General features: G+C 35.4%; 1 protein-coding gene across 17 annotated transcripts in view; it reads right to left on the reverse strand.

Moving 5' to 3' along the window:
• BCAS3 (BCAS3 microtubule associated cell migration factor) overlaps nt 1-19,524 on the reverse strand; it is a 473,254-nt gene that overhangs the window by 384,657 nt on the left and 69,073 nt on the right. Inside the window, exon 1 of one of the 17 annotated variants that reach the window (XM_036340248.1) lies at nt 6,710-6,734. The exons of the other annotated variants lie outside the window; for them this stretch is intronic. The gene's annotated coding sequence lies outside the window, so the exon portion shown is untranslated. Of the gene's footprint in view, nt 1-6,709; nt 6,735-19,524 lie in introns of those variants that run through there. 17 annotated transcript variants of the gene reach the window in all.

Genomic DNA, 19,524 nt, shown 5'->3' on the forward strand with positions numbered 1-19,524 from the left:
TAAACTTCAACTTCAATCTCTAAAATTAACACAAGGCAAAAACTCTTCTCTTAATGTTCCCAATAATTAAACTAATCTTCTGCTGAGAAGCAATGAGTTAATAATGAATGAAATTTAACATTTTGCCAGACCAGCTGGGAAGTAAAAAACAGCTTGTCACCTTCAATTAGCAGCTCATTACAGCTACTGGTACATAGAAACTTGAATTCTGATCATTTCACTGACATCATACATTGTCACAAGTGAGGTTGTTCCTGCAGAAAGCCTCCCATTGAGGTAGACAAAACTGCAATGAAGGCTGTTTAGAGTTGACTTAAGACTTGATAGAAGTAAAAATTCTATTGGTATGTGCAAAACCCCACTTAGTAAGTGCCTAATAGAATAAAGATAACTCTTTAAAATAAGAGTTTTCAGAAAGTCACACATTCATAAAGGCGTCACACATTCTGTCAATAACACAACTGTGTACACGCTTGGCATATCCTTTTGTTCTCTACTTTCTTTTCAAAAGCCTTGACCATTTCCCTGGGACACAGCACAAGACAATCTTAATTTTCCTCATGGGTAGGCTGACGAGAAAGCTCTCCATAACATCAGCAGTAAATGCAGACATGACATACAAGGCTTTTACTTTGTACTCTCATATATACTAAACAGTGACCGAGAAAATAAGACAATTAAAATTAGAAATCAGCAGAATGAAAAAGTAAAGAAAAATTAAAACAGCTTATGATGAACACTGTCAAATCAATTAAGCTTAACCAACTTATAGAAGACTCCACCCAACAAAAGCAGAATACACTTTCTTCTGAAATGCCCACAATTATATTTAAGCACTAGAGGCCCAATGCATGAAATTCATGCAAGAGGCTTGGCCCTCGCAGCCCTAGCTTTGTCCGGAAGCTCGTCCAGAAGGTTGTCCAGACAGTTGTCCAGAATGTCATCAGGATGGTCATTCGGCTGTTCAGTCTAATTAGCATATTAGCTCTTTATTATATAGGATAGGATGGGCACTTGTGATCTATTCCATTATATCACACTCAAAAGTTACAAACTTTAAAAATCTATCTATCTAGTTAAAAGTCTTCCTAAGCCATATATCTTTGATCATTTATTCCAGTTTCAGAATCTATCAATGACACCCGCCCTAGCTGGTTTGGCTCAGTGGATAAAGCATCAGCCTGCGGACTGAAGGGTCCCAGGTTTGATCCCACTCAAGGGCATATGCCTGGTTGCAGGCTCAATCCCCAGTTGGTGGTGTGCAGGAGAAAGCCAATCACTGATTCTCTCTCATCATTGATGCTTCTCTCTCTCTCTCTCCCTTTCCCTTCCTCTCTGAATCAATAAAAATATATTTTTTAAATGACACCCCATTGTCACAGAAAGTCAACTTTTTATCTAAGCAAATAAAACCCCTGTAATATGGACCAAATTGTTTTAAATATTTAGTATACATTTTCTTCTTGTACTCTAGTTCATATATCATTAGTGACTATTTTCTTTTAAATAAATGGTTTTATTGATATTAGAGAGAGAGGAAGAGAAAGGGACAGAGAGACAGAAACATCGATGAGAGAGGAACATCGTCAATCAGCTGCCTCCTCTATGCCCTCACCAGGGACCAAGCCTACAACCCGGGCATGTGCCCTAAAAGGGAATCCAATCGTCAACCTCCTGGTTTCTGGGCCGATGCTCAACTGCTGAACCACACTGGCTGGGCCATTAGTGACTTTTTTACTCATGGTCCTCTATTCTACCCCCATCGCCAAACATCTAATGATTATCTCTCATCATTGATGTTTCTATTTCTCTCTCCCTCTCCCCTCCTCTCTGAAATCAATAAATATATATATATATATATATATATATATATATATATATTTTTTTTTTTTTTTTAAAGTGGATTCTCTCCAAGTCAAGCCTACAGATAAAAACCCAATTAGGCTGATACTTTAAGAGCAGCCTTGTAAGACCCTAGACTCAGGACCCAGTTTGTCCTTCTGCCATTGTACTAGTTCAAAATAACATTGGTTTTCCTTTTCACCTACTATATTTGAAAATTAAATTTCAGCATTGTAACTGAAGTTATAATTTACTGTTTATATTTTAATCTATCGAGTTAATTTCTTTACATAAAGTAGTATATGGACAATTACATTAAACTAATACACTTTTACATAATTTTTTAAATATAAACTATTCTGAGACAAATCTCAGTAGGTGTCTATTTCTTCAGTTCTTCTGTAACACATTAACATTGATAGTAACCTAACTTACGTTTTTAAGGCAATAGAGACAGTTTACAAAATAATAAAGCTGGAAAACTACTGAACATCAAATACTTTAAATCAAAAAAAGTTATTTTAATCTTCATAAGTTATATCAGTAATTTGTTCTTAATGAATTGAGGTTACACAGTTAAAAGGTTTGACCAAATGTACATAACCACATCATTTGGTTGAGTGATCATCAGAATTCTCAACCCATTACTTCAGAATTGTTTTATATACAAATAATACTATACATGTTGTAAACATGGGAAAATATTCTGACAGTCTGTTTCAGATCTAACAATTAATACTTAAAGAAAAAGTCAACAATATGTGAGGTCAAGACAAATGAACCACTAAAAGGACTATGAATTGGAACTGAAATTAAGATTTTTAGGTATGTACAGCTAAGTATTGCTGTTGAAGTACATCTTTTCATGTTAGAATTAATAATCCCTTTCCTATGTCAAAAACTAGGTTATTAACTTCTAAAGAATGATAAATGACCCAGGTATCTTGAGCCTTTTGTGAAGAGTTAGTATAATGTTGAATACTTTAGCATTTTTTTTTTATGTATAAAGAAATGATGATGGACCTTAGGCTCTATTTTTGAAATTTAAATACTACCTAAAAACAGTATATTAGCTATTTTCTGTGCTTTATGGGGGTAAAGGAATTACAAAGAATACAATATTAAATTAAACTCATATACTCAAATTTATAAATATCTAAATATTTAAATTTTGAATCTCAGAGTCTAATTTTAATTTTTATGATAATATGTTTTTTAAAAACCTATTTGAAATATGATTTTATTGATTTTTAGATAGAAAGGAAGGGGGAGTGAGAGAAAGATAAAACACCAATCAACTACCTCCTGCATGCCCCCGTACTGGTGACGTAGCCCTCAACCTAGGCATGTTCCCTGACCAGGAATCGAACTGATGGCCTCTTGGTGCATGAAATCATGCTCAATCCACTGAGCCACACCAACTGGGTAATAATAATAACATGCTTTTTGCTTTATATTAATGTATTTTATTAGAATCATAGCCACTTTCTTATCCTGGACAATGTTTTCAAAATAGTTTTTTTTGTAATGCAATACAATGAGCATCACCTTAAAGCAATGTGAAATATGGCTTTTATGATTTGAAAATTCTAAACATTAATACCGTTTTCCTTTACAAACACTTTTATTATTTTTATTCATGATATTTAACAGATTGAAACGAAATTAGGAAAAGCGGAACAAAGTATCTGAGAAAGTGACATTTTCCAAGAATGTGCATGTATAAGTGAAACACAAAATAGCAAAGACATCTTAAATCTACCACAAATTGCAAGAAGCATGGAAACACTTATTTTTAAATGGGAAAAAGCTGCACAACCTTCAACATGTGTTACTGAATCTAATCCTTTAAATATAAGAGGAAAATTTTTGATAGAATTACATTATTTGTATTCTTATTCAGTTCCTAAAGAACAAAAGCCACTTGGTTGCATGTTTTATTAAGTAATTAAAAAGAAAATGGAAACTTAACCATATTAAAAGCTAAGTTTGTGATTATTGTACTTAATAATAACATTTTTCTTCAGCAAAGTTCTGAAAAACACCGGGTAATTAAACTTGCAACACTATCCCAAGTTACAAGAGTGGTAGTAGTGAAGCCTTTATTAAGGGAGGCAACCAGCAGGAAGAAGTAATATCTCCACATAAAAGTAGGGGGTAATGTTAGAATTGGGGGTCAAAACAGATATTCTTCAATAAGTATCTTCATTTCACATACTGCATAACAGGCAATCAAAGACATCCTGCATCCGATTTTTTTTAAAATAAGTTTCTGTTATTTGCAATGAAATACAAAGATGAGTTTGAAATACTCAGCCTTTAAGGGAGAATTCAAAATAATTAGGTATGTTTTTTTAAACAGGGTAGAATATATGCCCTAGCTGGTTTGGATCAGTGGATAGAGCGTTGGCCTGAAGACTGAAGGGTCCCAGGTTCGATTCTGGTCAAGGGCACATGCCTGGGTTGCAGGCTCGATCCCCAGTGGGAGGTGTGCAGGAGGCAACTGATCAATGATTCTCTCTCATCATTGATGTTTCTCTCTCTCTCCTCCTTTCCCTTCCTCTCTGAAATCAATGAAAATATATATATATTTTTAAAAGGATAGAATATAAAGTTATAATATAAGGAAATATGTTTAATATATCACAGTGAAAAGCAACGGCAATGAAAATTCAAATTATGAAAGATACATTACAGGGCACAAGAAAAGTCTGCAGTTGACTTCATATATCCATATATGAATAACATCCTATATAATAAAAGCCTAATATGCTAAGTGTCTGGTCATCCGGTCAACCAATCAAAGTGTAATATGCTAATGATATGCTAAGGCTGCTCACCCACTTGCTATGACGTGCACTGACCACCAGGGGGTAGATTAGCTTGCTCCTGGAATCTGGCCAATCCGGACTGAGCGAGACGGGCCGGACACGCACTGGAGTCCTCCTGCGGTCCGTTCCACCACCACCCCCCCCCCCGGCTGGCCAACCTCCCACATCCCTCCCCGGCCCCAATCATGCACCAGTGGTCCCTCGGCCTGATCTGCGCCCTCTCACAATCCAGGACCCTTCAGGGGATGTCGGAGAGCCAGTTTCGGCCCGATAGTGAAGGCCAGGCCGAGGGACCCCATTGGTGCACAAATTCGTGCACCGGGCCTCTAGTTTGTTATATTAGTGGTTGCTTTAGTACAACACTTAAATTTTTAATAGGAAATTTGTCCCAGTAATACCATTTGACCTAGTAATTTGACCCAGTAATACCACTTCTAGGAATATATCCCAAGAAAACAGAAACACCAATCAGAAAGGATATATTGCACCCCTATGTACATAGGGGCACAATTTACAATTGCTAAGACTTGGAAGCAGCCTAAATGCCCATCAGCAGATGAGTGGATTAGAAAACTGTGGTGCATCTACACAATGGAATACTATGCTGCGATAAAAAAGAAGAAATTCTTACCATTTGCAACAGCATGGATGAAACTGGAGAGCATTATTCTAAGTGAAATAAGCCAGTCAATGAAAGAAAAATACCACATGATCTCACTCATCCTATCTAATGAAAGAGTAATATGCAAAATGACCATCACTCCAACACACAAGATGGCCGCCCCCATGTGGTCACAAGATGGCTGCCACAAGATGGCCGGCAGGGGAGGGCAGTTGTGGGCGATCAGGCCAGCAGGGGAGGGCAGTTGGGAGGGACCAAGCCTGAAAGGGAGGGCAGTTGGGGGCAATCAGGCCTTCAGGGGAGGGCAGTTAGGGGGGACCAGGCCAGCAGGGGAGGGCAGCTGGGGGGCCAAGCTGGCAGGGGAGGGCAGTTAGGGGGGACCAGGCCAGCAGGGGAGGGAAGTTGGGGGCGACCAGGCTGGCAGGGGATGGCAGGTAGGGGCAATCGGGCCAACAGGGGAGCAGTTAGGGGGTGATCAGGCTGGCAGGCAGAAGCAGTTAGGGGCAATAAGGCAGGCAGGCAGGCGAGTGGTTGGGAGCCAGCAGTCCTGGATTGTGAGAGGGATCCCAGATTGGAGAGGGTGCAGGCTGGGCTTAAGGACACACACCTCCCCCCTCATGCACAAATTTCATGCACCGGGCCTCTAGTTTATGGATAATAAAGAACATTATAAACTGATGAACAAAAATAGATACAGAAGCTGAGAAGCATCGAACAGACTGTCAAACGACAGCAGGAAGGCTGGGGAGGGTTGGGAGGTTAGCGGGGGAGGGGGGTGGGTAAGAGATCAACCGAAGGACTTGTATGCATGCATATAAGCATAACCAATGGATGCAAGACACTGGGAGGGGGGTGAGGGCATGTGCCGGGGTATAGGGGAGGCTGAAGGAAAGTCAATTGGGGGAAAAAAAAGAGACATATGTACTACTATTTGTAATACTTTAAATAAAAAAAAAATTTTTTTTATTACATAGCAGAGATCAGCCAACTATGTCCCAAATCCAACCCCACTGCTAGTTTCATTGGAACATAGCCACACTCACTTTTTCTTTATTTTCTATGGCTGAGCTGAGTAGTTGCCACAGAAACCATATGGTCAGCTAAGCTTAAAACATTTCATATACGGCAAACAAAATTTCAATGACCTATAGGGTGGTTTTCCTAATGTAATGTGGCTATTTTACACTGTCCTTCTGAGGGATCTTATAGTATTTGCTTCAGGTGTTGTGGAGGAATTCAAGGTGAGCCTACTTCCTTAAAAACAGGAACTCTACAATAAGACATCATGGGAGTAACTATTCTGATTTTTTATATTAAAGCCATTGCATTACTTTGCCTCTCTTATTTGGGAGCAATATATATGTCCTAGTTTTCTTCCCATTTTCTCAAGCTCTCATTTTATTCAGTTTCCTACCTATTCTCCCTCAGTGCCTTCCAATTTCTTCATCAACTGTGATGCATTTGTGAATTTTCCCCCATCTATTTCTTCCCATAGGTTTTGTCTCTCCTATTATATTCACCCTTTCTTCCCAGAGTTCTTCTATTTGTTTTGTTTTCTTCCTTCATAGGGAATAAATTATATAAAATTATTCTGAAATATTTGTTTACAATTATCAATTGATCAATAGTAACATTATTCTACTGATTGTTTTTCACTTACCAATAATATCTTGCAGAGTTAGGTTTTTCATTTGCCCATATCATGTACGTTTTCAAAGAAAAAGTTGTTCATAATATTGCTTATTACCTTTTAATGACCATAAAATCTATAGTAATGGCCCTTCATTTATTCTTGATAATGGTAATTTGTGTCTTCTATTTTTATTAATCCTAATCTCACTAAAGGGTTATCACTTATATTAGTGTTTTCAAAAAAACTAGCTTTTGGCGTAACTGATTTTTCTGTTTTCTTTCACTGATTTCCACTTATTATTTTCTACCACTCACTTATTTTAGATAAACTTTCTCATCTTTTTTGATTCATAAGGTGAAAAGCTTTAGATCTTTCTTCTTCTCAAATGAGAGCATTTAGTGCTTTAAACAAGCATTTTCTTATGAGTTCTGCTTGTCTCATAGTTTAATTTGCAAACTTTGTACAAATTTCCCAGAGATGTTTGCTATTGATTTCTAATTGCATTATGGTTATAAAAGATATTCTATTATATTATCACCAGCATATGATCAGTCTTGGTGAATGTTCCACAGGCATTTAAAACTATGTGGATATAATAGTTTGTAAATACCAGGTTAGTCAAATTGATATTATAGTCACATCTCCTATATTCTGACTAATATACTATCTATTCATTCCACCTGTTTCTAAAAGAGGAATGCTAACCTCCAACTTTAATTCTTGATCTCTATTTCCCTCTCAGCTGTAATGTATTTTGAAAATTCATATATTTTGAAACATGTATCTGAAGACATTTTTTAAAAAAAAAAAATTGAACATACTCAGAATAGATGTTTTCCAGTCATCTCTCACGCAAAAATGTTAGGTGATCAGATCCGTTACACATAAATAGGTATTCCTTTCTAATAGAGTCATCTATAAGTGTAGAGGCATAGGAGAAAGAATCTAAGGCAATTCCAAATAAACTGGATTACAGTTCTAGTGACATAGGAGATAGAGTAATTTGCTAAAAATAAAGGACTTAAGCAAAGTTATGAATGTTTGGAACAGTTAGTTTGCCATCTTCTGTAACATCTATGATATACATATACCATAAAAATCTAATAGTTCAATTTTTCTGACATTTGCTAAAGTAAAATCTCCACTAGATAAAAGGAAAACATGTCCAATCATTTGAAAATGGAGCAAAATCTCCAAAATCTAGAAATCAAGTCTCATTTCCCAATAACACAAAGTTCAACTTTGTCAGCTTGTCAAATGTCTCTCCCAAATTAAAAATCCAGGGATCTGCCCCCTTACCCCAAATAAATAGATCAATATCAATAAGAATGCAAACATTTTAAACCTCTCAACTGGTTTTAATTATACCAATGAGGGAAAAGTGAAACATATTCTAATTACTTTTCTACAAAACCTGATCTAACATTAGTAGTATATAACTACGTTGAGGTTATTATAACTAAAACCCTAACACATAAAAAAAAAGCATTTTATTTCAAAGCTATTACAAGGACATAACTCTAAAAATAATATAGGACAGTTCATAACATGTTAATACATGTGTGATATTTGTAAATAACATTAATGATCCATATTAATAATGCCAACATTTCCAAGGGCAAAGACAATAGAATATGTTGAGTTTATTCTAACAAATAAAGAAGAGAACTGTCCACTAAGTCTTTCAAAATATTTTCCATATTTTTTAAATAATTTGGAGAATTACATTCCTTAATGAAGGAATGCAAACAAAACGACTAAACAAATCATATTAATGTCATCTTTACATTTCAGACTTACAAGCCCTTTCATCCAAAAGAACTATAAGCTACTGGAGGGCAGAGGCTATGTTTTGTTAACTGTTGAACAAAGAATCAATCAAGAAGAATTAATCAATGTTAACTACTGGTTATCAATAAACTTCTCAATGATACTGTAATGGTGGATACATGTTTTTATAAGTTTGTCCAAACTCATAAAATGTACACCACCAAGAGTTAAACCTAATGCAAACTATGGACTTCAGGTGACAATGACATGCACAATGATCCTATGACAGTTAAAATTTTATAAAAGAAAGCAATAAAATATCTTGGAAAAGTACTTCTATCAATAGCAACTTCAAATATTGAACATTTAATATTTAAGTTGCTGATATTCATTCAATAATTGATTAGAAACACGATATTTTTAAACACAGAAGAGAACAAAAATAACAAAGATTGAAACGGCAACCTTGCCTTCAATAACATCAGGTTTCCAAAAAATCAAAAACAAACATATCTGTCTCTGTATTTATATGGCAAATACTATAATAAGCCAAGATTATTACAACCATTTATATTGAATTCTTTTAAATTAATTATTCAGAATATCAAAATATCGCTTTGTAATTCCCTATATAAAAAATGTTTCATTGATAATAGCAGACATGTTAATAAATTGTTCACTATTTGTAATTTTGAAAAATGAATTTAATGAGTCTAAAGTCATGTATCAGAGGGATACAAAGGATAGAGGCAAAAAGAAAAGTTAAAATTTTGCTTAATGACTAAGAAATACATCATGAAGTGCCCCTTAAAAAAAAATAATTAATTTCCAGTCACTATATTAAAAAGGAACTATGAATAGTAAACAAATATATTTATTAAATTTATGTTGTTTTTAGTAGAAGCAATAGCACTTCAACAAAACAATACAAAATCTTGTTTGGATTTATTTCATAACTGCTTACCTGTTATGATAAACAACGTATATACAGAAGCATTTTTCATACAACAGATACCTATAACCAAAGTATAACTGAGAAACATGGGATACTTGAAATGAGAACACTAAAGTCTGGCCCAACTCACCAAAAGATGATAATTTACTAACTTCTGTTAAGCAAGCACAGAGGCCAAATACACTATACTGTGTAAAAACATGTGTGTTTTTATTATTGCAATGCTACCCTAAAACTTTATAAATGTGTAAAAAGATTGAGTATACATATGAAATCAATACAAACCAACTTATTAAACATGTCAAAGAAACCTACAGTTCATTATAGCACTTGAGACACACTGAGAAATGAAGAAATGCTAAAGTTAACAGCTTATATGAAATCTACTTCTCAAAATCAAGGAATATCAAAATGTACCACGAGAGAATTCAAAGAGAATATGTGTAAAAACGTACTACTTCTATTAATTTCCTTCTCAATACTTAAAATTACAACGGATAATCTGAGCTTTTTTTTTTTTTTTTTTTTTTTACAGGACACCTAAATACATGGTTCCAAATCAATTCCTCTAATTTGACTTATTAAAGTATCAAAAAAATCATTATTTGTACACCATAGAATGTTTGTTTGTAAGTTGGGAGGAATATTTATATTCATATTGGCTAAATGTTTTTACATTCCACAATATGTGATAAAGCCATGTCATGTCATTTCTTCGCCCATCCACCCCCCAGAAGCTGAGCTGTTCAGTCATCCAAGGTCACATTAGCCCCCTCCTCAGGACACAATGTGGGTTTTGGAAATTTAAAAAAGAGCTAAAAATAAAATATATATACTGTTATAAACACATATTTGTTGTACAAATAATATCCATTTATATTTACATTTATATTTCTATTTATATCAATTTAGCTAAATCGTGTTATCAGGTGTAGAAATAAAGCAGATAAGATTTCAAATGAAGTATAAATTAAAATTGCAACAGTACCAAATGCCTAAAGATATAGATTTGGTTAAGACATAAGCAGTTTTTCATTTTAACAGTATTATTACCATAAAAGAATACTTTTCACGCAGTAGTTAGAAGAAAAATGTTTTTCTTATTTGGCTGCTCTTGTAAAGGTAAATGGGATTGGAGGGGGGGCGGGAATAAGCAAAAGTTGTGAAATGCATATATTACATCCAATGTGGAAAATCATTTTGAAACAATATACTAGAAGTGAAAATGTATAACTGCTTTCCTTTGATCAAAACTTTTTTTAAACATAATTTTGAAATGTGGCAATTTAAAGAAATAACCCTCCTTCACAATTCACAAATAAAACTAATTTATGAATGGTCATCGATGTAATGCAAAAGTATAACTACACAAAATGAAAAATACTAAAGTTATATTAGAGCAATCTGTAACCACAGCTAACCACCACAAGATGTGAATTTCTGACACAACCTTATAATTTTAGATTTCATTATGAGGAATAAAAAAAAAAAAACTACTATTACCTTTACAAACTAAAGCTATTTCTACACAATACCTAAATAAAAGACTGCCAAAATAAATTTCTACCCAAGTGAAACCATGATTTTATTTGCATTTCTAAAGAGTGTGATTACTGTTTTTCAAGAATTCTCTAAGAGGATTTAAGAAGATCAGTAAAGGGCTGGAGCTGAAGTTATAAGAGCAGACTTTCATAGGAAATAAAGGCAGGCTAACTGAAATCTGGGTTGCCTTAGAATATATAAATGCAGTCACTGTGTTTATGCTACCAACAGTATAGAATCACTGATTCTAACAGCAAAGGATGAAAAGCAGGTGGTTATCACAAAAGTTATTCTATTTCAAAAATGTGTACAAGCCAGAAATGTTAAGACAGATAAATTGGAATGATGTAATGTTTCAGAGAAATGAAAGAGAACTGTCTCTCTAAGATTCTAGTCCCAGTCTAATGGACAGCTAAAAATGGAAACTGGAAATTCCCATTTCAACTTCCAGAATTAAGCAATTTAATAGTTATCAGTGTGACTCTACAAAGTGGTTCAACTTCATTTTAAAAAACATACTTTCAGATCCAAATTCTCCTTTAAAATGGACAGAATGCTTTTTCACACTTAAAAATAATTTCTTTACATTTTGAACCTAGATTTTAAAATAAAGAAGAAACTTAAAAAAAAAAAAAAAAAAAGCCCACCTCAGGCAAGCCTCAGTTCACTGGATCTATGTCACATTGATTTATAACAGTTATTTCTTTGGGGGGGGTAAAAAAGCACACACAGATGCAAACAATTACTCTATTTTTGTAGGCAACAAGTGAGGTGGGTGGTAACTGAGAAAATTTTTAAAAATCCTGTCACAATATTCTGCTTTTTCTTAAGAAACCCTCCTCACACAACAAACGTTTGCCACATCAGAGAATTTCCAGGGCCCGAAGCACCACTTTGATTCCAGACCGCTGCAGGCATTAGCAGGAGGTAATTAGGGTAAAAAGTTCAGCCACAGTTCCATGTCTAGAGTCCTGCCAGAAATAAATTTCCTCTCTCTTCACTGGTTTCTACTGTACCCTCCCTACGAATCATATTGAAAACACATTTATCTTTGTAGAGTTTGTTCCTCTTGTAATTAACGTTGTGGCGTTTACAGTGTTTAATAATTTGAACCGGCCCCAATCGCAGCCGTCTGGTAGTTAAAAGTGGAGGCGTGCATTATCATTTTCCCTCTGTTGCTGCTCCATTTGAGAAGCGACACACACACAAGTGTATGCTGCAGCTGTTTTCATCAAGCTCTCTGGTCACCAAAAAAATGCTTTTATTTCCTTGTTTCAGAAAGGTGCAGGGGCAAAACTGACCAACAGATGCATTCAGAATGTGTTCCAGGAAATGTTTCAAGGAAATGAAAGGGACTACTATGAAAACAAAATAAAATAGAAAATGTTGCTTTCCACCATACAAATGTATTATATTTTATTGTTTCCAGAGAGAGAACTATGAAGTGTTATATTTAAGTAAGTGATAAAACATAAATATACCATTTTAAGCACTTACACGTATTTTTAAAAATCTCCTAAGATACACTCAAAATACTCTCTTGTTCTGTGCCCCTATCATCATTTCTCTCTACAAGAACATTCACCCACACCAGGAGGCTCTGATTAATATGCCAGTTATCTCACAATAACTATTTTAAACTTCTCTGGGTATTGTGCTTAAAAACAAGATGTTAATAAAATTACTTGAATGCTAAGAAAAAACCACTTGTTCTAACAAGGGGTTCTAACAAAGGATAAAATCAGTTAATACTAAAATACACATTCAAAACACAAACAACAAACAATACAACAAAAATAAAATCTTGCCTCTAGGATATTATGGTTGTGACACTACCTTTTTGAGACCAGAAAGCTTTTTTTTAATATAATAATCTGTTCATAAACATAAAATAATATTCAAATCGTTCATAATTTTTTCAGGATTTTTAGCAAACTATAAGCCAAAAAGAAGTTTATCTTTTCCAATTCTCCTCAAGTATTTGGTCCTCTGTAACCTAAGATATGACTAACAGCCTTACACATAAAAATAAACAAGGAAATTGTGGCCCTCTGTACCACCCTGCACAAATACAGAACCCAAAATCTTTTAGCATTAAAAACAAAAACAACAATTTCCTCTACCACTTCACTTAGCATGACCTTTCCCACAAAGTAACTACCCAGGACTTCCCATTTGTCCTTTTCCCCCTCACGATCTGGATGGCTTCAAGGATTTCTGCCATCTTTCAGGGAAGTTTGCCAACTAGACTTGTGTAACAATATCATGTTATGTACCATTACAGTAGGATTTACATTTCTCAATCATAAAGAAATACTATTTAAAGGTGTTCAATCATTGGAATAGTACTAGGAAGAGATACTATAACTAGGTGAAATATACTCAGTTCCCATAAATATTTCTTGAAAGAATGTAAAGCTCCTCTTAGAATAAAAGAAAAAAGAAACATTAAAATTAAGCATTCCTTGGGGATGGCAGCCTAGTATTCAATTATATTGACACTAGAGGCCCAGTGCACGAAATTTGTGCGGGGGGGGGGGGTTCCCCAGCCTGGCCTGTGCCCTCTCACAGTGTGGGAGCCCCGCGATCGATATCCCCAAAAAGGTAGGTCCCGCCCACCCATCTGAGGCTCCTCGATGGATTGCCCCAAAAAGGTAGGCTGGAGCCAGGAGCCATGCAGAGCTGCCGGGACCCACCCCTGGTGTCGCCATGTGGAGCCACGGGACCCTCCTCTGCACTGCACACACAGCGTCAGGTCCCCGCCCACCCGCACGCACCCACTGCACACTCAGCCTCCTGGTGATGGATTGTTACGACATGAGGGTGTGAGGGCATCACGGAGTCATGGTGTGATGACCACTTAGGCTTTTATTAGTATAGATAATCACTGACGTAGTGATTAAAATATATTTAAGTATTAGTTAAAGCAAATAACCTTTCTCAATTCTTTGATTCAAGAAAATCAAGTCACAAAACGAGTGAGGTTTAGCAAGAATTTATTCTGTCTAAATACCATATATCTACATCAACAAAATATTGTCCCCCCAAAACTGTGAAATAACACTTGATTTGGAAACTCTCATGCATCTCCATAATGAATTACTTCATTTTCATCATCGATTTTGTCCTTATTAGGATTATCACAACACAACTGATCTCTTTTCAAGACTTTTTTACTGCGCACATGCTCTGTCCCACCAGAAACAGAGGAAGTCTGCCTGTACGGAATTCCACAGAGTCGGAATCTATGCAGATGTTCTTTCCCTTTTGGTTTTCCTTTAATTTGCAAATCTTGTAATCTAAGCCTGAAGCTGACTGAACCAACATTTAAACCAGTATAACAATATCAGCCAAAAACCCAATCTGTTTTCTATTTATATGTCAAGACTGCATCCTTTTGGTGGCTGAAAAAACTGTTGTTTTGAAATGATTACACAGAGAAACTGCAAGCCTGTTAGTAGTTTTATGTACGGGTTCTAGATGGAAAGCTTCACTTTTGAAAGGCCCTTAGTTTAAGATGCAGAGCAGAAGAAAATGCAACTTTGAATTCAAGACTCCCACCTTTATGTTTTTAACGATATATTAAAGTCACCTTAAACAAAACAACAGCAAAGTATCTCTCAAAAATAAAGACCTCAGTGATACTCAGAGACACTTACTACATAAAAATGTGCTGCTTCTAGAGAGTGCCAGGAAGGGCAGAAGGGATGCATTAAAAAGGGCATGAGAAAATCATTGTGTGTGAGGGATATGCTCATCATCCTGATTGGAGTGATGGTTTCGTGGGCATATACAAATGTCAAAATGTATCACACTGCACACTTTAAGTGAAGTTTGTCATGTTTCAATTATACCTCAATGAAAATATAAATATATAAATATAAAATGAGGTTCTTGGGGGGGAGGGGGAGATATAAATTAATTACCATTTTCCAATGAAAGTAAAGGGCTCCTACTCATTAGAGATGCTACCAGGCCCATTACTGGAGTAGGACGTGAAGCCTGACTAACTGTAGCACAAGTACTGGAGGGAAGTTTGGCACAGCCATATTTCTCCAATAGTCACACGGGGTGGCTTTATATATACATAGGTATACATTTGTTCTTCACATGTATATGAAAAGAAGTCTTTGGTAACAAGTGCTCCCTGGCTACGCTTCATATCTTTCTGACCCAAATAACAGGAGGTGTACCTAATAAGGGCCTGACGCTTTACTAAATACTCTAAAGCATTGCCATATTTCACAGTAGTTATTTATGAGAACCACTTTACAAATAAGGAAACTGAACCTGAGAACTGTTAAATACTTATTTATATAGCTAACTATTCAGAGCTAGGTCTGTGTGACTTCAAAATCTTTATTCTTTTCATTATTCTAGACCCATGGTCGGCAAACTGCGGCTTGCGAGCCAAATGCGGCTCTTTGGCCCCTTGAGTGTGGCTCTTCCTAAGCCTTAGGAGCACCCTAATTAAGCTAATAACAATGTACCTACCTATATAGTTTAAGTTTTAAAAACCTGGCTCTCAAAAGAAATTTCAATCGTTGTACTGTTGATATTTGGCTCTGCTGACTAATGAGTTTGCCGACCACTGTTCTAGACAATTCTATCCATAGGCTCAGGAATATCAATGAATATTACAGAGTACCAACATTAGGTTAAATGCATATAGAAAAGAAAATTGTAGAACCCAAAATGAAAATCAGATCCATTAGCCATAAATATCACTATCAGATTTATCACTATTAGTTCCTATTAGATTTAAATACTACAAAAGCTGCCACTGAAAGCCCAGTGTGATCCAGAATATCTTAGTGTCAAGATTTGAGTTGAAGGCTCACACACTATAGACTACTATCCTCTGGCAAGCTTTCCTTATTCAAATTTCTAGAAACATCTGTAAAATTTCCTAACTAATTGCTCAGGATTATGGGTTCAATTCCGGTCAAGGGCACTACCTTGGTTGCAGGCTGGGTCCCCAGCCTGGTCAGGGTTTGTGCAGGAGGCAACCAATTGATATGTCTCTCTCACTTTGATGTTTCTCTTTCTCTCACCTCTCACCCTCTCTCAAAACAAACAAAAAAATACCACCTAAATGCTTTTACCAATGTGTGTGTATATTTATACATGGCTACCTAACTCTGAGTCTCCAAATATCTTTGAAAAACAATACATATCAACAAGGAAAGCAAATGAGATCACCCCTGAATCAAACTGCAGCATAAACTAGAGAGAGAAAAACCAACAACTTTATTTATTTAGGAAGGAGAAGCTTAAATATTCAAAACTGGCAGAGCCTTCTCCTGAGCTGGCCCAGAGCTGAGCAGGGATTACTTGAAAAACAAGGGAGTAAGTACAACGGCCCTAGTCCTGGCAGAGCATAGAGAAATCACCTAGGATTTACTCTTAGAAGCAAGGGAGTAGGGAAATACTTATTAAAAAATCTGAAATACATTGGATCAAATTGTCAGCTACTAATTATTCAAAAGTCAGGGGATGAGAGGGAGCATGTGAAGGACCAGAGAAGCCTGCCAGGGGAATCACGTCAGACATGGGATGCATCCTCAGTTTAGTGGTAAAGAAAAGATAGAAGAAAGAGCTGAAGGTAAGGGTCTTATCAGAAAACCAGAGGAAGAACTGAAGCCACTGCCCAAAGGTACCATTTATTAAAGAAACCCTAGACTTGACTTTATCTGCAGAAAAGGCACACTCCTACTAGGAAACCAGGTAAAGCATCCAAACCTCTCCAACCACAGCCCCTAATCTTTATAAAACTGATTGTTAATGCTAACCAGAAAAATCATATTGAGCTTATTAAGAACAAAAATTGAGTAAAATAATTCACACAAAACTACTGGGAAACCAGAGTTTTTATCTTAAGGAAAATATCCCCCCCCCCAAATCCCACAAAACAAAAAACTTTAACACAATAGTACAACACAATTATTCAAACATGCATGCCTCACTTAGTAACTTTAATTTGTTCCTGAAAACTCTGCCACTAAATGGAAAGGCATTAGGTGGAAAATCATTTCCATTAACTTTTAATGGCAAAAACTACAATTAATTCTATCCCAATCCATACTTTCACAGAGAGAAAGAAATGTTTGTATAATATACATTAATTTGAAAGTAAATATAGATTATAGGTCACTACTAAAGTTAATCTACTTTCAGGTAGACATTCCACCTCAGAATCAGGCATGTTTGATGAGAATTATCTTTTCTTGACACTATGACAAAAAAACAACAACATGACATAGCCATAAAAGAGGAATCTTTGTATGAAAAAAGTAATATCTCCTGGTCTCAAGTATCATGACTACTTCTCATGACATGATGCAATTTCCTAGAATATACAACAAATTCAACAGAGTAAGCTAACTCTAAAGAAAATATACTTTGTTTTATTTTATGTTTATTTTTAATCCTCTTTATAAGGTCATTATTTACGCTTTTTCCTTTGCTTCACTTATATATGCACCATTTCTCCTCACCAATTTTTCAACCTTTTTGGCACTCACGAATCTCTTGCTCTCCAAATACACATACAATGTTGGCAGGAATGTAAAATGGGACAACCACTATGAAAAACATATCAACATGTGGTTCAGCCATTCTACTCATAGGTGTTTATCCCAGAGAAAAGAAAGCATGTATATACAAACACTTCAACATTTTGTTCACAGCAGCATTCTTTGTGAAAGCCAAAACTTAGAAACAAGCATATCCACCAAGTGAATGGATAATCAACTTGTGGTATGCCCATATACCATATTTCTCAGCAATAAAAATGAATGAACTGTTCATAAATGCAACAAGGATGAACCTCAAAATAAATATAATGCATAACAAGGGAAAGTGTAAATTACATGATCAAATTTATATAAAATTCTAGAAAATACAAACTAATCTAAAATGATGGAAAGTAGATCAGTAGTTATCTAAGGAAAAGAAGCCATTGGAAGGGGGGAATTATAAACAGACATGCAGAATCTTGGGGGGTGATATATTCATTATCTTGCTTGTAGTGATGTTTTTATAGGTGTATACTTAATCAAACATAAAATTCTACACTTTAAATATACATAGTTTATTGTTTGTCAATTATAACTCAATAAAACTGCTAAATATTTAATTTTTCTGATTAAAATCCAACCTTGGAAATACAGCCACAGAGTTCATAGTTAAATAAAGGGTAAGAGATTCCTAACCAATTGAAATGAAGAAATGTTCTCACTCTTATAAGAACTTCCCACCACCAAATGGATACATAGTGGAAATCTCTGTGGTTAAATTACATGATCCTCAAGGTTCTTTCTACTTCCAATATTCTATGCTTCTCTATGTAAACATCACATCTCCAATCCATACATTGTGTGTAACATGATACTACATCGTATGTTGAAATAACCATTCTTCTAGGTCTGTAGTCAACTGACTAATAATATTACTCTTTTGCAATTATTCATAATACCCAACAAGATCCTAACCACAAACAGCTACATTACTGGAACTGTTTAGTATACAATATACAAAGAGCTTTAGTTTCCTAAGAGAGTGTATATCCCTTAGTATATTGTCCATACTTCCTCTCCCTCCCTCAAATTGTTACACAAGGCACTGATTTAATCCCTGGATCAGTAGCACAGTAAACATTATCTCCCTCCAAGACCTTACATAGCTTATCTGGAATGATTATGGAAGTGCCTCTTACACACATACACAGATAGACACAAATACACACACAAAAGAAAGAACACATCACTATTATGAATGCAATTACAGCCAGTATTATTTTTAAATTGTGGGCTAAAGCATAATATGTTCATAGCTAAAGGATAAAATATGAGGAAGAACTTGGATTACTTCCATAGCAACTCCCACTTCCTTGAAAAAGCACTATAAATTTATAAATATGAAAATGTATTACAAAAAAATTTTTGTATTTACCCAAGAATAATTTAAGAAGCAATGTTAACTGTAAATATAAGCAACTGACAATGTCTAAAGCACCAGGTACTCAATTAAGCATTTGCCAGGGAAATAGATGGCAAATGGCATGTCCTGTACCTCTCCAAAGGAGGAAGGAGGTCTTACTAGTTTTGCAGATGTCAACAACCTGTCTCAGTATATATGGATCCTCAGATTTAGAACTTTTCTCAAAATCTGGAGACTGGAAAGTGAGGCAAAGGCCTGGGTCCACAACTAACTGGTTCTGAACCTCCCTTAGCATCCGTTTCCTCGTGTATAAAATGAGGATAATACAATCTCTTTCGCAGGCTTGTTTCTGGATTAAATGATGTTACATAATGGAAAATATTTAACA

This window comes from Myotis myotis, unplaced genomic scaffold (genome assembly GCF_014108235.1).
Source record: "Myotis myotis isolate mMyoMyo1 unplaced genomic scaffold, mMyoMyo1.p scaffold_m19_p_17, whole genome shotgun sequence".
Taxonomy (NCBI): Eukaryota; Metazoa; Chordata; class Mammalia; order Chiroptera; family Vespertilionidae; genus Myotis; species Myotis myotis.